This window comes from Galeopterus variegatus, unplaced genomic scaffold (genome assembly GCF_000696425.1).
Source record: "Galeopterus variegatus unplaced genomic scaffold, G_variegatus-3.0.2 Scaffold507, whole genome shotgun sequence".
NCBI lineage: Eukaryota > Metazoa > Chordata > Mammalia > Dermoptera > Cynocephalidae > Galeopterus > Galeopterus variegatus.
The window spans coordinates 791060-796648 of record NW_007726618.1 but is presented as its reverse complement, the minus strand read 5'-3'; the positions used below and the strand labels follow the sequence as shown (position 1 = coordinate 796648).

General features: G+C 39.8%; 1 long non-coding RNA gene across 1 annotated transcript; it reads right to left on the bottom strand.

Annotated features, from left to right (window-relative positions):
* Positions 1 to 3120: 3120 nt before the first annotated feature.
* LOC103587967 lies at positions 3121 to 4334 on the bottom strand. The gene is made up of 2 exons (XR_550272.1): positions 4010 to 4334; positions 3121 to 3687 (listed from the first exon to the last, which is right to left on the bottom strand). It is a non-coding gene; the product is annotated as an uncharacterized LOC103587967 (long non-coding RNA).
* Between the last annotated feature and the right edge of the window lie 1255 nt (positions 4335 to 5589).

The following is a 5589-nucleotide window of genomic DNA, read 5'->3' as shown; positions in this document are numbered from 1 at the left end:
CCTGGCAGACTTGAGCTCAAAAGGAGCAAAGGTACAGCCTAGACATGGCCAAGGGAGGGCTCCCTTTAGATGCCATCTTTGATGCCACCCTTAACAGCACTTTTGAGTTATGCCTCCAGCTTGTGAACACTTCACTCAGCTGCAGCTCGCCCTGGTAATCTCTCATGGACTGCCGGCTGTATGTCCTAAGATTTCTGGCAGTTTCCATAGGAGTATTTTTTTTGGAGTCACTTCAGTCCCTGCAGGTGATAGGGACCTACGGCCATCTTTAATGAGCTGCTCTTCAATAGTGTTGGTGTTAACATCCTTTCACTTTGAAAATAAGAAAACTGAGGCATTGAGTGTTGATGTAATTTAGCAAGCTGTCAAATGGCAGAGCAGCCCATCAAGGATCCAAATGCAGGACTAAGAACTCCAATATCCTATTCTTTTCAATGCACAATGCCTCCAAAATTGGGGTCTATGCCTTATCTTTCATATTTTACCTGCCTTAGTATTTACCATGGGGCTAAGTATACTCATTTAATGTAAGCAAATTAAATTGGAACCTATTCATCTTTCTCACTAGTGCCATGCTCCCCATCCCAAACTGGTCTGGATTTATATAGTTTTGCCTGTGGCAGATGCAATATTGAAGGGAAAGGAATTTGAGAATAGATGTACAGAAATAAATAGTAATACAGATATACAGAGAGCCATTCAACTTGCATGGATTGTAACAGGAAGTTGGGGTGGACAAGAAAAGAAATGACTGGTTTAAAGTAAGAGATGCCCCTTTATCTGTAAAATCCCCTTCTGAATCCCCATCTGAGACCCTGCATCTCAGTCTTCCTATTCTGGGTCGAAGAGGTTCTAAGGATAAGTTTTGAACACTTGGCACAGGTTTCTTTCCTGAATATGAATGCTAATCTCTGCCCTCCTTAGAAAAGAATTTTTTCTCTTGGGCCCTTGTGGGTCAGCAAATTTCCATCTGGGGTCCATCTCTGACATAATTGCATCTTCCTATTTATAGCAGTTATGATGGGGTGTGAAAACTGCACAATTAAGAAGCAAAAGTTTTTGAATGACTCAGAGTAATAGAATGTCCTATCTTTGTATATTCCCAGAATCACAGATTTCATTTTACTCTAGGGAACCTTATTTGTCTACAAAATCCAAAGCTCTAGGAACACATACCTAGAGAGAACAACTTCCAAGCTTCCTGGCACTGTGAGGCTACAATATCTCAACACCAATATAGATGTTATACCCTGTGAAAATGAAAAAATAAGAGAGGGTAAAACTCCAAGTTTATGGGAAGTAGTAGATTAGACATCTCCTTTAACTGTCAAATTAAAAATACAGCCAAATCTATAGAATATATTGCCCTGTTGAGTGTTGGTCCATGTTAGTCCCATTATATATATAATTTCTCTGCCCCCTGAAAAGCTCTGCAAATAGTATAATTTTTTACTACTTATTTGAGAGGAAACTGAAAATCAAAAAAGTTCAGGGGTAACCCCAATTCTAATGTTTATTATATGGCCAAGTCTGGACTTAAACCTATCTCACCCCAAAGTCCATCTGTGTGTGTGTGTGCATCACACATGTGTTCATGCATGGAACAAGAATATGGCCATTTAGTACTTAAAGATGTTATCCTCTGGACAAATTCGTGGAGCGGGGGAGGAACAAAAGAAATGGGAAAAGAAAAAGGGAAAAGGTCAGATATTAACGGCAAATTAGTAAGAGGTTAGGCGGAAGAAAAGCAACTGGGAGAAAACAACATTCCATTGAATTGTGTATGTAAAGTGCATCACTCAGGGAGGATGTTTTCTCAACGTGAACATTTTAAACTATTTCTACATGCCCCATGTTGCTTGTCAGCCGAGATATGAAAGGGATAAATACAACCCTTGGGGTTTCACAGCTTTGCGCTTTGAAGAAATCAGCAATCCTTCTTCAGTTATCAAAACCCAGTATTTCTTGTAGTGACGAATGCAGTATCCTTTGGAATTACTCATGTAGAGGTAGCAAATGCTGGGACAAATAAGTGGCTTTTAAAAATCGAAAGCCTGATTTTACGTGGTTCGAAAGCTGCTAATATGGAATTTGCCCAACTCCTCCCCCTTATTTATCAGAGTATCTTCAGCAGCACATTCTGCTGCAGCCACTCAGCTACGCTTTCTGTAAGCTGACAGTCCGCTCTAACTGGGTTGTTCTCTGTGGGAAGGGACAGTCTGCTCTAACCAGATCGTTCTCTGTGGGAAGGGACACTTGTGTTGCTGCGACCTCCACCCATTCATACTAGACATGACGATGTCCAGGAGACAGAAATCTCCTTCAGTGATGGCTCTCCCACCTGGTTAGAACAATCTTCAGTTTGGGATGTTTTGCTTGGTGTTTTTTCTCTCCAATAGGGAAGCCAGTTAATCTCTCACTTACAGGTTCGGTTTTGTCCCCACCCAATCAGGTTTTGTCCTGATTATTGGGAGTTTATGAGGTCCCAGGCTGGTGGCTGATGTCATATCAGCGTTCATCTCAGTGCCCCCTGACCTTTTGACCTTTTTGGAACATCCTTCCCCTATTTGTTGCCTCGGTCCTTCTTATCTCTAGATCTCAAGTTAAATGTAACTTCTGTAGAAAATCCTTCCCTGATTACCCAAGGCAAGTGGCCCCCCCGGCTCTCCAAGTCTGCTCCCCAGCATCACTGTTTTTCGTTCTTTAGGGCTCTTCACAAAATTTAGAATCATACTGTTTATTTGCTTCTTGTCTATCTCTCTACAAGGTAAGCTTTCTGAGAAAATGAAGTGTATCTTTTTTATTCAATGCTGAAATATATTATATGTTAAATCATCAATACTGAGTTAGTTCCTTAAATGGTTCTTGTAACCTTTCTTGTTTATATTTCCAAATTTTCTCTTTCACACACACACACACACACAAAATGATTATTATGCAATCATGAAATACATGGAGCTAAGACTTAGGGTCACAACTTTGTACAGCTGTGGTATATTGCAAATTCCATGATATTAAAATGATACTGTTGGGTGGAACCTCAGCACCACTTCCCAAACACAAAGTTATGGACCTTTTCTTTTTTATTACATATCCTTACAGAATTAGGTCACTTTTTTCTCAGTTTATTAGCATAACCACTTTATTAATTCCTGACTTCCCTCTAAGAGGTAAATTCCCAGATAGGAGGGATCGTGCTTACTTTTGTTCCCCACTATAACCACGCCTAGCATGGTGGCTGGATGAGGGAAGCTCTCCACATACTTCAACATGCATGAATGAAGGCTGAAGGTAAGAACAGTAACATTTGGCCCCACTTCTATCTGGGTTTCCAGTTTTGATGAGAGCCCCTGAGTCAGTATTCTGCATCCTCATTGGCCTTCTGTTCTGACCTTCAGAGAAGTCCTGCTGCATGGATGGATCTGCAGGTCCTTCGCTTGTGTCCAGACCTTTAGGAGCTCTGCATCCAGACTCTGGAAGATGACAAGCTCCATTCATTTCCTTGGACATTCATATGTTGGCTGTTGCTTGTTCTCCCTAAAGCAGACAGTTGGCATGCCTGGTGGATACAATGATACTGCTCTCTGCTGTGCTGTGGGACATCAGCTCTCTCGCCTGATGAAATGGGTCCTGGCCACAGAGTAGGTACGAACAATACTTCCTCTAGGGCACCACCATATGAGGCTTCTGGCTTGACACAGGGAGAAGAAATTTTCATTTGAAAATATTCAGTTACAAATTAAGAAATACAATTTCCTGATATCAATAAACAGTCCATAAATATGAACTGAGATAGGAAAATAAAACATTTTAAAACTTATAGTCAATATTATCTAAACTCTTCTTATTGTGCCCCCATCAGTAGAAGTTTGTAAAATATTACTGACGACATGTTTACCTGCAAATGATATATGTGTGTATTTTAAAATATACCTAAATATACATATTTTTAAAGGATGAGATCAAAATAAATAGAAAAAGAATTTTGTCCAGCAGTGTATAATCTTACATACTCCTGTGCATCCTCAGAAATGCGCCGGCCATCCTCCATGGCTCCATCTCGGAAAGACAACCACTCAGGAAACTTCAAGGTGTGTTTGCTCTACTGCCCCTGAAGCCACTGCCCCTGCATGCATCACTGTAGTTCCTGATCTGGTGGCCAGGTGGTGACCCCAACCTATCTGTGGTGTGAGAATAAAGAGGCATTTCGAGAAGCTGACAAGTTCTCCGAATATATATTTTTAACAGAACAAAATGAGTCAAGTTTTGATGTTGTTTTCATTTGACACATAGAGAAACTCCAACAGAGTCTAGCTTTAAAAAAAAGGAGTATGAGTGTTTTCATGATCTGTAAGACAGTTATTAGAAAGATTGCAGGAAATTGAGGGGAGATATTTATATACTTATATATATGTACATATGACATAAATACATGAGGGTACATCAAAAAATTCATGGAAAAATAGAATTGAAAGTTAATACAAATCTTTCCATGAACTTTTTGAAGTACACTCATATATGACATATACATGACATACATATATATATATATGACACATGACATACATATATATATATATATATGACACATGACATATATATATACATAACATATATATACACACACATGACACACATATATATGTACATATGACATATATATATATATATATATATATATACACACACACACACACACACATACACATGACATGGCCGCCTGGTCATGAGTAAGCAAAGCACATTTCATTAGCATCATGCATTTGATAAAACCTTTACACACATGCCAACATGCAGCCTGCCAGTGATTTTCATGGATTGTGTCAGCCATTGTAATTAGCACATTGTGCAGTTAACCTAGTGCAAGAATTTTATTGCAACTATATATTTGGTACTTACATATCAAAATTTTTTGGTACTCAACCCTTGCAAGTCTTTTAAACAGAGAAATTGGATCTTTAAAAGCATGTTTACAGTTAACTGGAATTACCATTAGATTTAGTGGGGGGGGAGCAGCCCATCAGCTTTATGTTTAATGAGTTATGGCGACTACTTGGTATTTCTCTCCCAGGAAGAAACCATGAACAAAGATCTAATCTATCATTACAGTTAAGAAATGTGTGGTTTTTCTCCCTGAACCAAAATGCCTCCCCACTGCCTGTTCTGTCCTAAGCCCAAACAAATCTCAAGTAGTTATGTTCAGTGATAGGAAGACATTCCTAGTCTGACATTCTGGTATTGGTTTTCAGCTAAAGCTCAGGATGGCAGAAATGGCCAGTGAGAAATGAAAATGCCCCAGTGACAACACAGGAGAATATTCTATTATCTGAGGTAGCCACTGCAAAGGAATAAAATACTAGATCTTCAGAACATGTGCTTCACTGGGCTGCATGTCTTTGTAATTGCCCTCTATGGTAGAACACAAAGGCCGAATTCCATTTCCCCCTAAATACTGTGTGTATAACAACATCTTTCAAAATTTCACAGCATAAGCCTAAGGTGTTCAAAGACCAGTAAGTTAGGCCGGCCCGGTGGCGCACTGCTATAGTGCGCCGCTTGGGAGCGCGGTGGCGCTCCCGCCGAGGGTTC